Source organism: Lissotriton vulgaris, chromosome 6 (genome assembly GCF_964263255.1).
Source record: "Lissotriton vulgaris chromosome 6, aLisVul1.2, whole genome shotgun sequence".
NCBI lineage: Eukaryota > Metazoa > Chordata > Amphibia > Caudata > Salamandridae > Lissotriton > Lissotriton vulgaris.
This window is the reverse complement of record NC_141694.1, coordinates 547,994,663-548,010,761: the sequence shown is the minus strand read 5'-3', so window position 1 is coordinate 548,010,761 and position 16,099 is coordinate 547,994,663.

Here is a 16,099-nt window from a genome sequence, read left to right as displayed (position 1 = left end):
GTATTGTCTGTGTATGAATGTATGGCCAAGTGTGTATGATATGTTGCATTTATATGTCTGTATATATTGTATATAAAACGTATTTCATTGTTCATTTCTGTATTTTCCACGCACAAAAAACAATGTGTTAAAATTTGAAAACAAGACCGCTTGCAATAAATAAAATTTGCTCGGTTTAACAAGTCAACCGGTTGTTACTTGATTTAATCAAAACAACCCTCATTGAAACCAGTTCTTGTATTGGAACCCCAGTTTTGGCTCCTCTGTTGGTTATTAGTGCTAATCAATGCAAAGCGCCACAAACAGTGATGGATGAACTTTCATCTGCACAAGCTAGTTTGCACTGAAGGTTGACCCTGGCTTCGTGCCCAAATCACTTATTGTCAACCAAGCTAATGTATGGAAATGGGTCAAGTATAGAGTGTGCCACACAAAATGCTAAAGTTTTGGTGGAAAGCCAGATTTACTAAAATAACATGATCTGGTTTTGCCCAAAATCCTAACCCCAAACTAAAGTATTGACAAGCAAGGTTTTAAGTGACATATTACCCAATATATCCACATATAACATGTGTAGTTCTCTAGAGTAGGAATTTCTACTAGATGGTGTACCTTCAGTTCCAATTCTACACTAGACAGTGCAGGCTCGCCTTTGCACAACAGTGCAAGCAGAAAGCTCTGATTAGGTGTAGTATTACCCTGTTGTGTGTGTATCACACAACATAGCATTGCACTTTTTTCATGCAGCACTTCCTAGAATGAAGGACTGTAAATCTTGACTGTACTCTTCTTAGAGATGTGTAGGCAGAATCTAAAGAACATCCTGATAAACTTCCAGTACCAGTTTTATTTGACAGCCATCTATCCATCAGTGCTTGGACAATGCTTCACTCGTAAGACTCAGTTAAAAAAAAATTATGGAATCCATCAATTCCACAATTAAAGAGATGAAATATTTAAGTAGTCATAGGATCGTAAATATTCCATTCTGCCACTTTTTAGTTTCATATATTTCAATATGTCGTATTGTACACAATCACCATACCATGTTAATGTTATTCCACTCTGATCAATACCCACCTGGGAGTATCCTGCCCTTTGGAAAATACTGCTATTGTAAATCAGACTCTTAATTTATAATTTGAAAATAAAAAAAATGTGTTAGATGTTTTTTTCTTCATGGTGCTATACAGTTGGAAGGTAACAAGAAGCATCCCTGCTGTTTTTTTGGGGGGGTTCTAAGACTGTCATGTTTGTCCTATTGAAATGCATTGTAGTGAATGCCTGGTTTTGAGATTCAAAATGGGAGGTAGGGAAAAAGTGACAACATATTTTAGTCACAGTTTCATTTAATTTTTATAATATGCAATGTTAGGTGCTCTAGTATACATATAGGGAATTTTACACTATAGATATTCTTTTAATTAATAAATGAGTTAACGATTGAAGGAAGTTGTTGGATATTACCATAAGATAAGCAGGCAAAAATCCCTGCTTATTGGTTGGAAATCCATAAACAGCCATCAGCACCAAAATGTTTTTTTCATGATAATGACTCTCTCAGATGGGTAACCTATGCAGAATATGTTGGCCTTCCTCAACATGAAAGTATCTATGGTCATTCAACTTGCAAACAAAGTATCATGTGTCTTGTGCAGGACCTTGACGTTTTCTCTATGTTAGTATGAGCACGCTGTAGACTGCCCTCTGCTTTACGCACATTACTACATATGTATGTTGCTTTGTGCCACACTGTACTTTCATACAGAACCTGCCAGATCTTCTGCTATATAATCACTTTGCTTCTGTAGAAGGGGAGTGGGTTAGGCTACCCAGTCTGATATATTGACAGTTCCTTTTATGATTTATGTACTACTTACTATGCTGACCGTATTTGTGTTAGGCATTTTCTTACTCATTGTGATTCGTATACTGCATATTAGAGCATGATAGTTAAAATAAACATTTTAAACTTTTCTTGTGCCTCTGTCAGATCTTAATGTGGACTAGTACGAGTGTGAAAGAGAAAGGGTGTATCATGCAACCGCAATTACTGAGAGAGTCGGTAGTGTTGTGTTCTGGGATGTCTAATCACTTGTTCTTCTGCAAGTGAGTAGAAGGTGAAGTGAGACACTATAGCTGCACGGTCCTGGGCTCATGGGTACTCAGGTAGTAGGATGACTCAGTCCCTGCCTACTAAGGTTCTATGAACCCAAGCAAGGTTCTGTAACTACGCAGAATCCCTGTAACAAAAGCATCAAAGACAAAATAAATCACAGATTGAATTATGTTTGTAGAACAAATGCAGAGCACAGATAACTCTGTGTTGGCTAGATCTTTTAGAAAACAATGCTATTTGCCTGATTTATAAGACTACACTTTATTCCTCGGTGCACAACTAAGAGACCTGGACATTGTGTAATGCTCTGGAAGACTATCACAGACCACTTGAAATACAATCATGGCAAATGAACTCCAATATAAATCCTACCTAATGAGGCACCCGATGCCTAACCACTGGAAAACAGCAGAACTCAAATAAGAATCTTAAAGATGGATATGCATATGGAAAGTTGCCTTGCCTTGCCTCTTGCAGTAGTTGTTTGTTGAGCTGGGAAGAATAAAGATAGCACTTGCCCCTGAATATCCCCACACACATATATTCAGCAAGAGCAACGATGAGCTCTGTATCAAAAGGTATAATTTAATCAAAGGGGTCAATTACTGAGTAGCATGCTGTAGGGGCTTGCATTGATGTATAGGAGAGAGAGACCTCAGTCTTAACATCAGCTGTAGATGAACTTCCACAAAACCTAGAACGTAAAAGGAGAAATACATTGCTTACTCTGAGTAGTATAACATGAGCACCAGGCTTTTCTCAGTGTAAATCTATTATTTGCAGCGCAAACACAACATTAAGATTAGCAATAGGAAACATTTGCAAACCAAATTAATGAAGTAATATACAGTGTAATTATTAAAACATCACTAAAGTGACAAAATGGATGAGGCAGAAGCAATATTCATTTTGAAAGAAATTGTCATCATCATCATCAATTTTTATTATTTTGATCAAATAAAACCATAAAAAAGTATTTGAAAAATACATTTAACAGAATGAGATAATTGAAAATGTTCAGCTTATACTAATATATCTGAAATTGTCAATTAAGTATGATGTTTGGATTAATAAGTAATTAGTTCAAAGAAACCCCTCACAGTGCAAGTGATAAAATGGATACTCATCATAACTTCATAAAAATGGAAAAACAATTTAAGAGCTATACAAGATCAATATGGCGGAGAACGTCTTAACATATAGTGCACCTCCAGTATATTTTACATTAGAGATTTGAAGGGCCAGGGTAATAGAGTTAGCTTTAGCCCCACGTAATCAAAGTCAGTAATCCTTGATCTAAAGTTGTAACTTATCAAGAGCTTGGCAACAACATAAATTTTGCAGGCTGTCAATTAGGCTTAATCACGAACTGCAACTTGATAGTAACTGTGGAAATTCTGCAATTGGGGGGAGAACTCTGCACATATAAAGATAAGACATGCCTAGCTTTTCATGTGTGGATTCCTTCACAGTTGTAAAGTTAAAATCAGAGTTTATGAATACCAAAAAACACTTTTGGGGGTATTTCATTTCATACCTATATAATATAACTTACCGGAAGAAAGTATCACAATGTCTATCTTTCTTTCCTTTTTACGACGACAAACTTCGGCCCCTCACCCAGCTTTAATGGACATGGGGTGTGATTTTTTTAAGGTAACTAATGCATAAAATTGTAGCGCACTGTCTTTTAAAGACAGCACATTTGCCCGACATACAGTTTTATTGATAAAACTATCATGCACACAAATGACAGCGTGTGGAAATTGGATTTTAGTGAATATTTATCATTTGTGCATCACCAAGTAAATTGTCTTGATTTGTTTTGATCCTGTAAAACCTTTTTTCCATCACTGTTGGACTTGGCCCTTTTTGGCTGGTTCACCCCTGAACTTGTTGCCTTAAGCTCTGACATGGTGGTAGTGACCTAAGGCCTCTGCACACTTTAGCACTGTGGCCCAGTGTAAAGTGCGTGCACGCTCTGCGCGTGTGTGGTGAGATTGGCCTGCCCTCCCATAGGAATGCATGGGGGATATGTGCGTCCATGGTAATTCCTGGTATGAGAGGAGTGCAGGGGCGAGTTTAGTAAGTATGAAATTGTGAGAATAAATGCTGCGCAATGGCGTGAGCAGATTTATGGTGATTGGTAAAGAAATGCCACTTTTAGAAGTTGGCATTTCTGTGTACAGTGTGTCTGCCTGTGCCTGCCTGATGTGAATTCCATGTCTGCCTTGTGATTGACAGGAGCTGAGAGGTGTGGATGGTTCCAGGAGCCAGGGGGAGTCAGCCCAGTGGTGAATAGAGAGATCTGCATGCAGATGGGAGAGAGGAGTTGCACCTGGGACCTGAATAGGTTTGCGTCTTCTCTCCACAATGCTGGCTCCGCCCCCTGAGGTGCGTCTGATCCCTGAGCTCCCACCTGAGAAAGGAGAGAGGAGCTGAGCAAAGCAACGTGCTCCAAAACTCCCCCAAACTACTTCTGACTGGTATCCCAAAGCCCTGTGCTGTGACACAAAGGGAAAAGTGGTATAAATATAGGGGCTGTGACCCAATGAAAATGTTCAGTGTTCCTGTTCTGTTCCTGATCCTGACGGAGGGGGGATTGCTGCTGCTGGGGCCCAAGAGGGACCACCATGGGGGCTGCCAGCAGTAACAGAGGCGGCGTACAGACTCATTTCCCTGGAGGCTGACTAATCTAGCGACCTGCAACGGTAGTCTCAGAACACCGTTTTCGGAAAGAGAGTTTTGGATAAAATTCACGATAACAAGGAGATTGATACCCTGTTACGCCAGGATACCGCCTGAATACAAAAGGAGCGCTTGGAGGCCCTACACAGACAGTCAATTAGAGGCCGCTTACGAAGTGCTCCCACACTGCCATGTCCTGATGAAGACCCCAGAATGAGGCGTGAATAACCCTTTATATCCAGTGGGGTCGAAACATAGACTATATCATATTCTCGCATCATAGGATCAAATGAAATTGATTAATCTGTCCTATGTGTGATGAGTTTTAGGGAACTACGGATCATTTTAGACTGTAAAGGTCTACTTGGATTTTAACGTGATTGTGTTATTGTCACACTACCTTTACCCAGTCCCTCACCTACCTTATCACCCCCATCTTATCCAAATACCCTTCTTCTTTTCTTCACTGAGAGCACTATACAAATATCAAAAAAAGTTTGAAGGCTATACAGATGACTTTGAATCACGAGAGTTATTCATGTACTTTGTTTTGTGGAACCAGGAATTTTGATTTATACATTTGGAGCAATGGAATTTGCTTTGAATCTCAGAAGCATTATTGTTTATGATTTTGTGTTTACTAAATAAATACCGTTGATGAATTATGACAAATTGATTTTTGGTGAACATTTGAAGTTTTGAATTTTTGAATTTTTGAATCTTTGTAATGCTTTTTGTTTGAGATAAATTGAATAAACCCTGACCCCTTTGAGGTAGCCAGTTGGCCAGGGGGACTGGGAGGTAAATAGGGCACCAGGCCCTAATTTAATTTATGCCTCTACTATGGTTTTTCTAGGAGACTATGTGCTAAATGTGATTTATGTGGTGCTAGGAAATGTGATTCATGTAGTATGATTTACGCACCCTGTTTTATACCTCTAATGGTGGTTCTTGTGATTATGACTTTGGTTCGCATATTATGTATATGCTAGTGAGATTTATTTCCTAATATGAGTTATACTTAGGAGGTTAGGGTCTAATGCATTTAGACTTATGAGAAGATTGCATAATGTGTTTATGCTTGTCAGGTTGGCGCAGAGTGTAATTGAATGAATGAATGAATGATTACAGATTTGTAGAGCGCTGGCTACCCGGAGGCATCCCAGCGCTTTTAGACCCAAGGCAGAACATCACCACTTAGCAGAACAGGAGAGTCTTCAGCCGTTTTCTAAACGCCATATGGTTGGGTTCAAGCGGAATGTCATCAGGAAGTTGATTCCAAAATTTGGCTGCGTGAACTGCGAACCATCGGCCGCCCATCCGTGAGCGCTTAGCCCACGGGACTGTCAATAAATTTAGATGGTTAGATCTTAAGGCGCTGGAGGATTGATAATGAGAAAACAAAGGGGGCAGGATAACCAGGTCGTTATGGTGATTGACTTATGGGCCAAACAGATGGCTTTCAACCGGACCCTTTCCTGCACCGGCAGCCAATGAAGAGATCGCACGGTGGCCTTCGCAGAGCAGTGCCTCGGTACTTCCAGAAGCAGATGGGCTGCGCAGTTTTGGAAGGACTGAATTATCTTGAAAGTGCCCAAAGGGGCACCCAGATAGATCACATTCACGTAGTCCAGTCAATAAAGAATCAGGGACTGGACAAGGACCCGTCTGGCCTCGAACAGAAGCAGGGGCAGAACCTTCCTTAAAAGCCTAAGAAGGCCATAACATGTCGAGGCCACCTTACGAGCCTGAACTTGAAAGCCCAAAGAAGGATCAAGCCAAACCCCCAAACTCTTAATTTGGTTCTTCGGAGCAGGGGAGGGGCCCAGACAGCTTGGCCACCACGGATCAAGATTAATGGAGGCCTTATATCCCAAAAGTATGAACTCGGTTTTTAAGCCGTTAAGCTTTAAAAAAGAGGCATCCATCCATTCCAGAACCTTGGTGAGACAAGGGGACAGATAGCTTGTCCCGGAATACACAGCATCCGCCCTAGCAAGGGAGACAACCAGCTGTGTATCGTTGGCGTAGGTGACCAGCTGGATTCCCCAGGGGAGAACCACATCAGCCAAAGGCCTCATGTAGATATTAAACATGGTTGGGCTCAGTGATGATCCCTGGGGAATGCCGTATTGCAGTGGAAGTTGTTTGGATGCTGCTTCATCCTCAAAGACTGAGAAGGTTCTCTCAAAAAGAAAGGACTGGAGCCATTTAAGAGCCACACCTGTGATGCCAACCTACCGCAACCGTTGAGTCAGGAGTGGATGGTTTACCGTGTTGAAGGCTGCCCTGAGGTCCAACAAGACCACAGCAGTGCAGCCTCCTGCATCCACAATTTTCCTAGTCTCATCAACCACCGCGACCTGAGTAGTCTCTGTTCCCTGCTTAGTTCTAAACCCCGTTTGGGTAGGGTGGAGGGCTCCCTCGTTCTCAATGAACGATGATAGTACCAGGTTGGCATGTTTCTCCGCAATTTTACTAAAGAGAGATTGGACGATAGTTGGACCAATCTTCCGGGTCAAGGCTAGATTTTTTTTAATAGAGCCTGGACTCTAGCCTGCTTCCATTGAGGTGGCACCTCAGCTGCCACCAAGGAGGAATTGATAACGTCCCTAATAATTGGGGCAACAGTCGCCACAGCCTGTTTAAGAACAGAGGGAGGAACGATGTCTGAGGGGGATCCAGATTTAAGATTCCCAAGGAGTCTTTCCACAGAGGGCAAATTAAGCAGAGGAAAAGACTCGAGTACTGTGGGAGGTACAGGCACCACCAAAGGGGATGTGGTATCGATGGTAACAGAAGGTTGAAAGGCAGAATAAATATTGGCAACCTTCATGGCAGAGAAGTGGGACAATTCTTCGCAGCGTTTCTGAGGGTCAGATGCTTCATTAGAGGGACCGGGGGGGGTGACTAGGGACTTAAAGATTTTGAAAATTTCCCTAGGGGAATTAGCGGCCGCAGACATTTTCACTTGGTAATAAAACGATTGTGCGATCTTTAGTTGGTTCTTATATTCCCTAAGTGCACGTCTATAATCATTCTTAGTCTCAGAGGAGAAATTCTTTCTCAATTTCCTTTCGGCCCTCTTGCAACCTCGCTTAAGATTCTTCAGGTCCGTAGAGTACCAGGGCATTTTATTTGGACCGGTAAAATGCGGTACTTCTGCCATAGGGAGGATAAGATCCAATGAGGTCTCTAGCCATTCATTAAAAGCCGCATTAGCTCTAACAGGATCATCACAGAAAGGGGGCAGAGATCTTTTTCAGATAGCTATCCAGTCATCCAAGAAGAGTCTCGACCAAATTCGGTTCATCCTCTTGGAAATTTTTACCGGATGATTAGGATCGACCGGAGTCCACTTGAATGCGAGCAACTTGTGATCTGACCATGGAACAAAGAGTGACTCATCCCAACTAATGTCCTCCAGATTAGTAAAGAAATGGTCAATTAAGTGATCTGCTGCATGGGTGGGTCCAGCCACTATTTGTTTGAGTTGTAGCATCTCCAATCCTTCCAGAAGATCTTGCGAAAAGGAAGCCTCAGGTTCATCTAGGTAAATATTTATATCTCCCAGAATGTAAAAATTGGGGGAACTACTGATGGTGTGGGTGATTTTGTCATGAAGATCATTGCAAAAGCTGTTATGTGCTCCCGGCGGCCTATACACCAAGCTCCCTGAGAGGGTACAAGTAGGGGAAAAAGATGGCATACACCAAGCTTTCACACTCAGAGCGCGGGCTCTCAGCGGGTCGACACTCAAAAGAGTTCCTATAAATAATTGCGACCCCTCCTCCCCAACCAGATTGCCTGTCAATTATGCTAATCGCATAGCAGGGGGGGATGGCATAGACTAAATCCGGGTCCGAGGCTTCTGTTAGCCAAGTTTCCGTAACAGACAGGATGTCGGGGTCCCACTCCTCCAATAATACGCGGATTTCATTCGCATGTTTCGGGAGAGACGGACAATTAAGAAGCAATAATAAATAAGTTGTGGGCTTTGCGGTTGTCAGAGGACCTGTTACATGAGGATCCAACGGGCCTTACAATAAAGACAAGGCGTCATTACCTCCACAGGTAACGTGGCGAGAGGGCAAAATAGAGGCCAATCATCCCCCACTCTCTCCGGAGCTGGTACCCGCTTTATTGTAGTTTACCTGCTACACTGGCCATATTGGCTCCCTTCTTCCCAGCCCCTGGTCTCGTCCAGTCACAGACGGGCACAGAGGCGCTTTCCTTAGGCGCTCCTTTGGCGCATAAAGGCGCGCCCGCTGTTCGCGTCCCCTAGGCGGAGAAGAGACCCTCTCAATTTCTGCGCTTCGGCGCGTGTGCCTAAGTTCTTTCCCCAAGCCTAGACGCCAACCTGCCTTCACCACAAGATGGCCGCTGTGAAGTGCCGCCACCTCCAAGCCCCGAAATCACTCAGCAGCCTAATCGGCTGAGAAGGGGCACTAAAGTTTCAAAAGAAGTGGCGCAAATAGCAGTAGACGCCTACTAAGGCAAAGTGACAGGGGAAACAGTACACATTTTTTATTAAAAAAAATCACGAAGTGAGTTTTAAAAACGAGCAACTGACATAAAAACGAGCACCAGACTAACTCCCGGCTTCCTCCTCAGGAGTGAAGTGAATCGCCCTCGATTTGACCCGAGCCCTCCGGGGGGCTCAATTTATGCGCTTCGGCGCATGTGCCTAAGTTCTTTCCCCAAGCCTAGAGTAATTCGCACCTGATGTGATACTGTGCATAATGTAGATATGCTACAGGCTGGTGCAAAGTACATTGATTACCTGTGGTTACTGGTTGTACGTTTATGACATGTTTTACTTTTATAAGTTCGCTTTGTGATGGTTCTGACAGTGGTCCAGTGGGCCCTGTCAGGTGTATATAATCCCTTGTAGATATGACCTAGTGCCTGGTGGCACCATGTATATTATGTGTTTACTATTCTAATGTGTTATGAGAATAAAAGGGCTATTTTTGATATAACCTTGTATGGAGTTCCTTTTGTAGTGTGCCTGGGATGTTGTTGCTGTGTGCCTGCGCAAATGTTTTACACATTGCCACCGGGAGAAGCCTGACTGCTCATGCCAAGCTACCAAGGGGGTGAGCAGGGGTTATCTTTGGTGTGTAACTCCCTTGCCCTGACTAGAGTGGTGGTCTCTGCCTGGCTTTGGCACAGCCTTAGCCAACCAGAGATCTCATAGCTAACATCACAATTTAGAATTACAAAAGAATGTGCATCATTTTTACTTTCATTACTGCTGAATGTGTACAGGACATTTGGTTGTGCTTACATCATACTGCCTTTCCTTTCACACTTTCTGTACCACAGCATGATTGTCACATAATTAACTTTCATTTTCTTTCCCCTAAAGTGGGATGAGTTTGTAAACATCAATCCACATGTTAAACAACATAGCGGTAGAAAAGGGGGTGGTGATGGACGGAGCAATTGAACCAATCAAACACTCACACCCAGTCAACAGATCTGGGTTTAACCCATCACCGTTCTTTAGCCCACTCTGCCACCCCAGTTCAGACATGGCACTCTGCAAATCAGTCTGACCCAGTGCCTCATGGGAACAGTCCAGCCTGAACTGCCAAGCCATGCCTTCCCTGGACCGGAAACAAACTTCCTAGGACCGGTTTCTGGCATTACAGCCGTCTTCAGCCAGGCTTGCTTGAATCCAGTGGCAAAGTGAGCAAGGGACTCACGTCTGAGCATACCCTGCCAAATTATGGTGAACAAAGCGGTACAAAAGGGGGTGGTGATGGACGGAGCATCTGAACCAATCAAACACTCACACCCAGTCAACAGATCTGGGTTTAATCCATCACCATTCTTTAGCCCACTCTGCCACCCCAGTTCAGACATAGCCATATGCAAATCAGTCTGACCCTGTGCCTCATGGGAGCAGTCCAGCCCGAACTGCCAAGCCATGCCTTCCCTGGACCGGAAACAAGCTACCTAGGACCGGTTTCTGGCATTACAGCCGCCTTCAGCCAGGCTTGCTTGAATCCAGTGGCAAAGTGAGCAAGGGACTCACGCCTGAGCATACCCTGCCAACTTATGGCGAACAATGCAGTACAAAAGGGGGTGGTGATGGACGAAGCATCTGAACCAATCAAACACTCACACCCAGTCAACAGATCTGGGTTTAATCCATCGCTGTTCTTTAGCCCACTCTGCAACCCCAGTTCAGACATGGCCATATGCAAATCAGTCTCACTCTGTGCCTCATGGGAACAGTCCAGCCCGAACTGCCAAGCCATGCCTTCCCTGGACCGGAAAAAAGCTTCCTAGGACTGGTTTCTGGCATTACAGCTGTCTTCAGCCAGGCTTGCTTGAATCCAGTGGCAAAGTGAGCAAAGGACTCTCGTCTGAGCATACCCTGCTAACTTATGGTGAACAAAGCGGTACAAAAGGGGGGGTGATGGACAGAGCATCTGAACCAATCAAACACTCACACCCAGTCAACAGATCTAGGTTTAATCCATCACCAATCCATAGCCCACTCTGTCACCCCAGTTCAGACATGGCCATATGCAAATCAATCTGACCCTGTGCCTCATGGGAACAGTCCATCCCAAACTGCCAAGCTATGCCTTCCCTGGACAGGAAACAAGCTTTCTAGGAACGGTTTCTGGCATTAAAGCCATCTTCAGCCAGGCTTGCTTGAATCCAGTGGCAAAGTGAGCAAGGGACTCACGTCTGAGCATACCCTGCCAACTTATGGCGAACAAAGCGGTACAAAAGGGGGTGGTGATGGACGGAGCATCTGAACCAATCAAACACTCACACCCAGTCAACAGATCTGGGTTTAATCCATCGCTGTTCTTTAGCCCACTCTGCAACCCCAGTTCAGACATGGCCATATGCAAATCAGTCTCACTCTGTGCCTCATGGGAACAGTCCAGCCCGAACTGCCGAGCCATGCCTTCCCTGGACCGGAAACAAGCTTCCTAGGACTGGTTTCTGACATTACAGCTGTCTTCAGCCAGGCTTGCTTGAATCCAGTGGCAAAGTGAGCAAGGGACTCTCGTCTGAGCATACCCTGCTAACTTATGGCAAAAAAAGCTGTACAAAAGGGGGTGTTGATGGAAGGAGCATCTGAACCAATCAAACACTCACACCCTGTCAACAGATCTGGGTTTAATCCATCACCGTTCTTTAGCCCACTCTGCCACCCCAGATCAGACATGGCCATATGCAAATCAGTCTTACCCTGTGCCTCATGGGAACAGTCCAGCCTGAACTGCAAAGCCATGCCTTCCCTGGACTGGAAACAAGCTTCCTAGGACCGGTTTCTGGCATTACAGCTGTCTTCAGCCAGGCTTGCTTGAATCCAGTGACAATGTGAGCAAGGGACTCTCGTCCGGGCATACCCTGCCAACTCATGGTGAACAAAGCGGTACAAATGGGGGGTGATGGACAGAGCATCTGAACCAATCAAACACTCACACCCAGTCAACAGATCTAGGTTTAATCCAACACCGTTCCTTAGCCCAGTCTGATACCCTAGTTCAGACATGGCCATATGCAAATCAGTTTGACCCTGTGCCTCATGGGAACAGTCCAGCCCGAATTGCAAAGCCATGCCTTCCCTGGACCGGAAACAAGCTTCCTATGACCGGTTTCTGGCATTACAGCCATCTTCAGCCAGGCTTGCTTGAATCCAGTGGCAAAGTGAGCAAGGGACTCACGTCTGAGCATACCCTTCCAGCTTATGGCGAACAAAGCGGTACAAAAGGGGGTGGTGATGGACGGAGCATCTGAACCAATCAAACACTCACACCCAGTCAACAGGTTTGGAGTTAATCCATCACCGTTCTTTAGCCCACTCTGCCACCCCAGTTAAGATATGGCCATATGCAAATCATTCTGACCCTGTGCTCATAAGAACAGTCCAGCCCGAACTGCCAAGCCATGCCTTACCTGGACTTGAAACAAGCTTCCGAGGACCGGTTTCTGGCATTACAGCCGTCTTCAGCCAGGCTTGCTTGAATCCCGTGCAAAGTAAGCAAGGGACTCACGTCCGGGCTTACCCTGCCAACTTATGGTGAACAAAGCGGTACAAAAGGGGGGGTGATGGGCAGAGCATCTGAACCAATCAAACACTCACACCCAGTCAACAGATCTAGGTTTAATCCATCACCGTTCCTTAGCCCACTCTGCCACCCCAGTTCAGACATGGCCATATGCAAATCAATCTGACCCTGTGCCTCATGGGGACAGTCCATCCCGAACTGCCAAGCTATGCCTTCCCTGGACAGGAAACAAGCTTTCAAGGACCGGTTTCTGGCATTAAAGCCATCTTCAGCCAGGCTTGCTTGAATCCAGTGGCAAAGTGAGAAAGGGACTCACGCCTGAGCATACCCTGCCAACTTATGGCGAACAAAGCGGTACAAAAGGGGGTGGTGATGGACGGAGCATCTGAACCAATCAAACACTCACACCCAGTCAACAGATCTGGGTTTAATCCATCACAGTTCTTTAGCCCACTCTGCCACCCCAGTTCAGACATGGCCATATGCAAATCAGTCCGACCCTGTGCCTCATGGGTACAGCCCAGCCTGAACTGCCAAGCCATGCCTTCCCTGGACTGGAAACAAGCTTCCTAGGACCGGTTTCTGGCATTACAGCCGCCTTCAGCCAAGCTTGCTTGAATCCAGTGGCAAAGTGAGCAAGGGAGTCACGCCTGAGCATACCCTGCCAACTTATGACGAACAATGCAGTACAAAAAGGGGTGGTGATGGACGAAGCATCTGAACCAATCAAACACTCACACCCAGTCAACAGATCTTGGTTTATTCCATCGCTGTTCTTTAGCCCACTCTGCAACCCCAGTTCAGACATGGCCATATGCAAATCAGTCTGACTCTGTGCCTCATGGGAACAGTCCAGCCCGAACTGCCGAGCCATGCCTTCCCTGGACCGGAAACAAGCTTCCTAGGACTGGTTTCTGGCATTACAGCTGTCTTCAGCCAGGCTTGCTTGAATCCAGTGGCAAAGTGAGCAAGGGACTCTCGTCTGAGCATACCCTGCTAACTTATGGCGAAAAAAGCTGTACAAAAGGGGGTGTTGATGGAAGGAGCATCTGAACCAATCAAACTCTCACACCCAGTCAACAGATCTCGGTTTAATCCATAACAGTTCTTTAGCCCACTCTGCACCCCAGTTCAGACATGGCCATATGGAATTCAGTCTGACCCTGTGCCTCATGGGAACAGTCCAGCCGGAACTGCCAAGCCAGGCCTTCCCTAGACCGGAAACAAGCTTCCTAGGACCGGTTTCTGGCATTACAGCTGTCTTCAGCCAGGCTTGCTTGAATCCAGTGGCAAAGTAAGCAAGGGACTCACGTCTGAGCATACCCTGCCAACTTATGGCGAACAATGCGGTACAAAAGGGGGTGGTGATGGACGGAGCTTCAGAACCAATCAAACACTCACACCCAGTCAACAGATCTGGGTTTAATCCATCACCGTTCTTTAGCCCACTCTGCCACCCCAGTTCAGACATGGCCATATGCAAATCAGTCTGACCCTGTGCCTCATGGGAACAGTCTAGCCCAAACTGCAAAGCCATGCCTTCCCTGGACCGGAAACAAGCTTCCTAGGACCGGTTTCTGGCATTACAGCCGTCTTCAGCCAGGTTTACTTCAATCCAGTGGCAAAGTGAGCAAGGGACTCACGTCTGAGCATATCCTGCCAACTTATGGCGAACAAAGCGGTACAAAAGGGGGTGGTGATCGACGGAGCATCTGAACCAATCAAACTCTCACACCCAGTCAACAGATCTCGGTTTAATCCATAACAGTTCTTTAGCCCACTCTGCACCCCAGTTCAGACATGGCCATATGCAATTCAGTCTGACCCTGTGCCTCATGGGAACATTCCAGCCGGAACTGCCAAGGCATGCCTTCCCTAGACCGGAAACAAGCTTCCTAGGACCGGTTTCTGGCATTACAGCCGTCTTCAGCCAGGCTTGCTTGAATCCAGTGGCAAAGTAAGCAAGGGACTCACGTCTGAGCATACCCTGCCAACTTATGGCGAACAATGCGGTACAAAAGGGGGTGGTGATGGACGGAGCTTCAGAACCAATCAAACACTCACACCCAGTCAACAGATCTGGGTTTAATCCATCACTGTTCTTTAGCCCACTCTGCCACCATAGTTCAGACATGGCCATATGCAAATCAGTCTGACCCTGTGCCTCATGGGAACAGTCCAGTCCAAACTGCCAAGTCATGCCTTCCCTGGACCGGAAACAAGCTTCCTAGGACCAGTTTCTGGCATTACATCCGTCTTCAGCCAGGCTTGTTTGAATCCAGTGGCAAAGTGAGCAAGGGACTCACGTCTGAGCATACCTTGCCAACTTATGGCGAACAAAGAGGTACAAAAGGGGGTGGTGATGGACGGAGCATCTGAACCAATCAAACACTCACACCCAGTCAACAGTTCTCAGTTTAATCCATCACCGTTCTTTAGCCCGCTCTGCCACCCCAGTTCAGATATGGCCATATGCAAATCAGTCTGACCCTGTGCCTCATGGGAACAGTCCATCCCGAACTGCCAAGCCATGCCTTCCCTGGACCGAAAACAAGCTCTCCAAGACCTCCCATGTAATTAATGACGTATAGAGTAGGTCCATCGGATTCACCTTGGGTCCTGGTCAGTACCTACAAGAGATAAATAGCACTGCTTAATTAGATAAGAATTATAATATCAAATTTAATTGTAGTTGTCAGCAGCGAATATGGTTCACCGTCTTTCACCTTGAAACCTAATGATGTCAGAGATTCGTCATGCCTGCTGCTCATACTAACAAGGAAGGGTGAGCTAGAGTATCCCTAGTGTTCTGCATCTTCTTTAGGGCCGAATTACACCTTATCATTGTTTGGCCCAGGCGCATCTTTCAAACGGTGCGCCAGGCACAAACAGTGATAATGCGCCCCATTATGGTCTATGCTCTGAACCCAGGTCAGATGCAAACTCGCACTGCCCTGGGGGCAGCGCATTCATGTGGAAACATAGAGCAGCCGCTCCATGTTTTCACAGTGCAAGCGGCACCCGCCTGCACTTTCAAAGGGGATTGGAGATCCCCTTGCAGTCGGGTGCAGTCAGTGACTGCATATGCCTGCAAGGGGATATCTGCTGGGGTCCCCTATTATACCCTGTAGACGGCTGCCCCCAGGAGGCGCACTGACAGTGCGCCACCTTTTAAATGGCACACTGTCAGTGCGCCTCCTGATGGCTTCTTTGACTCTGCGCCCACATCGGTAATATGGCACAGGCG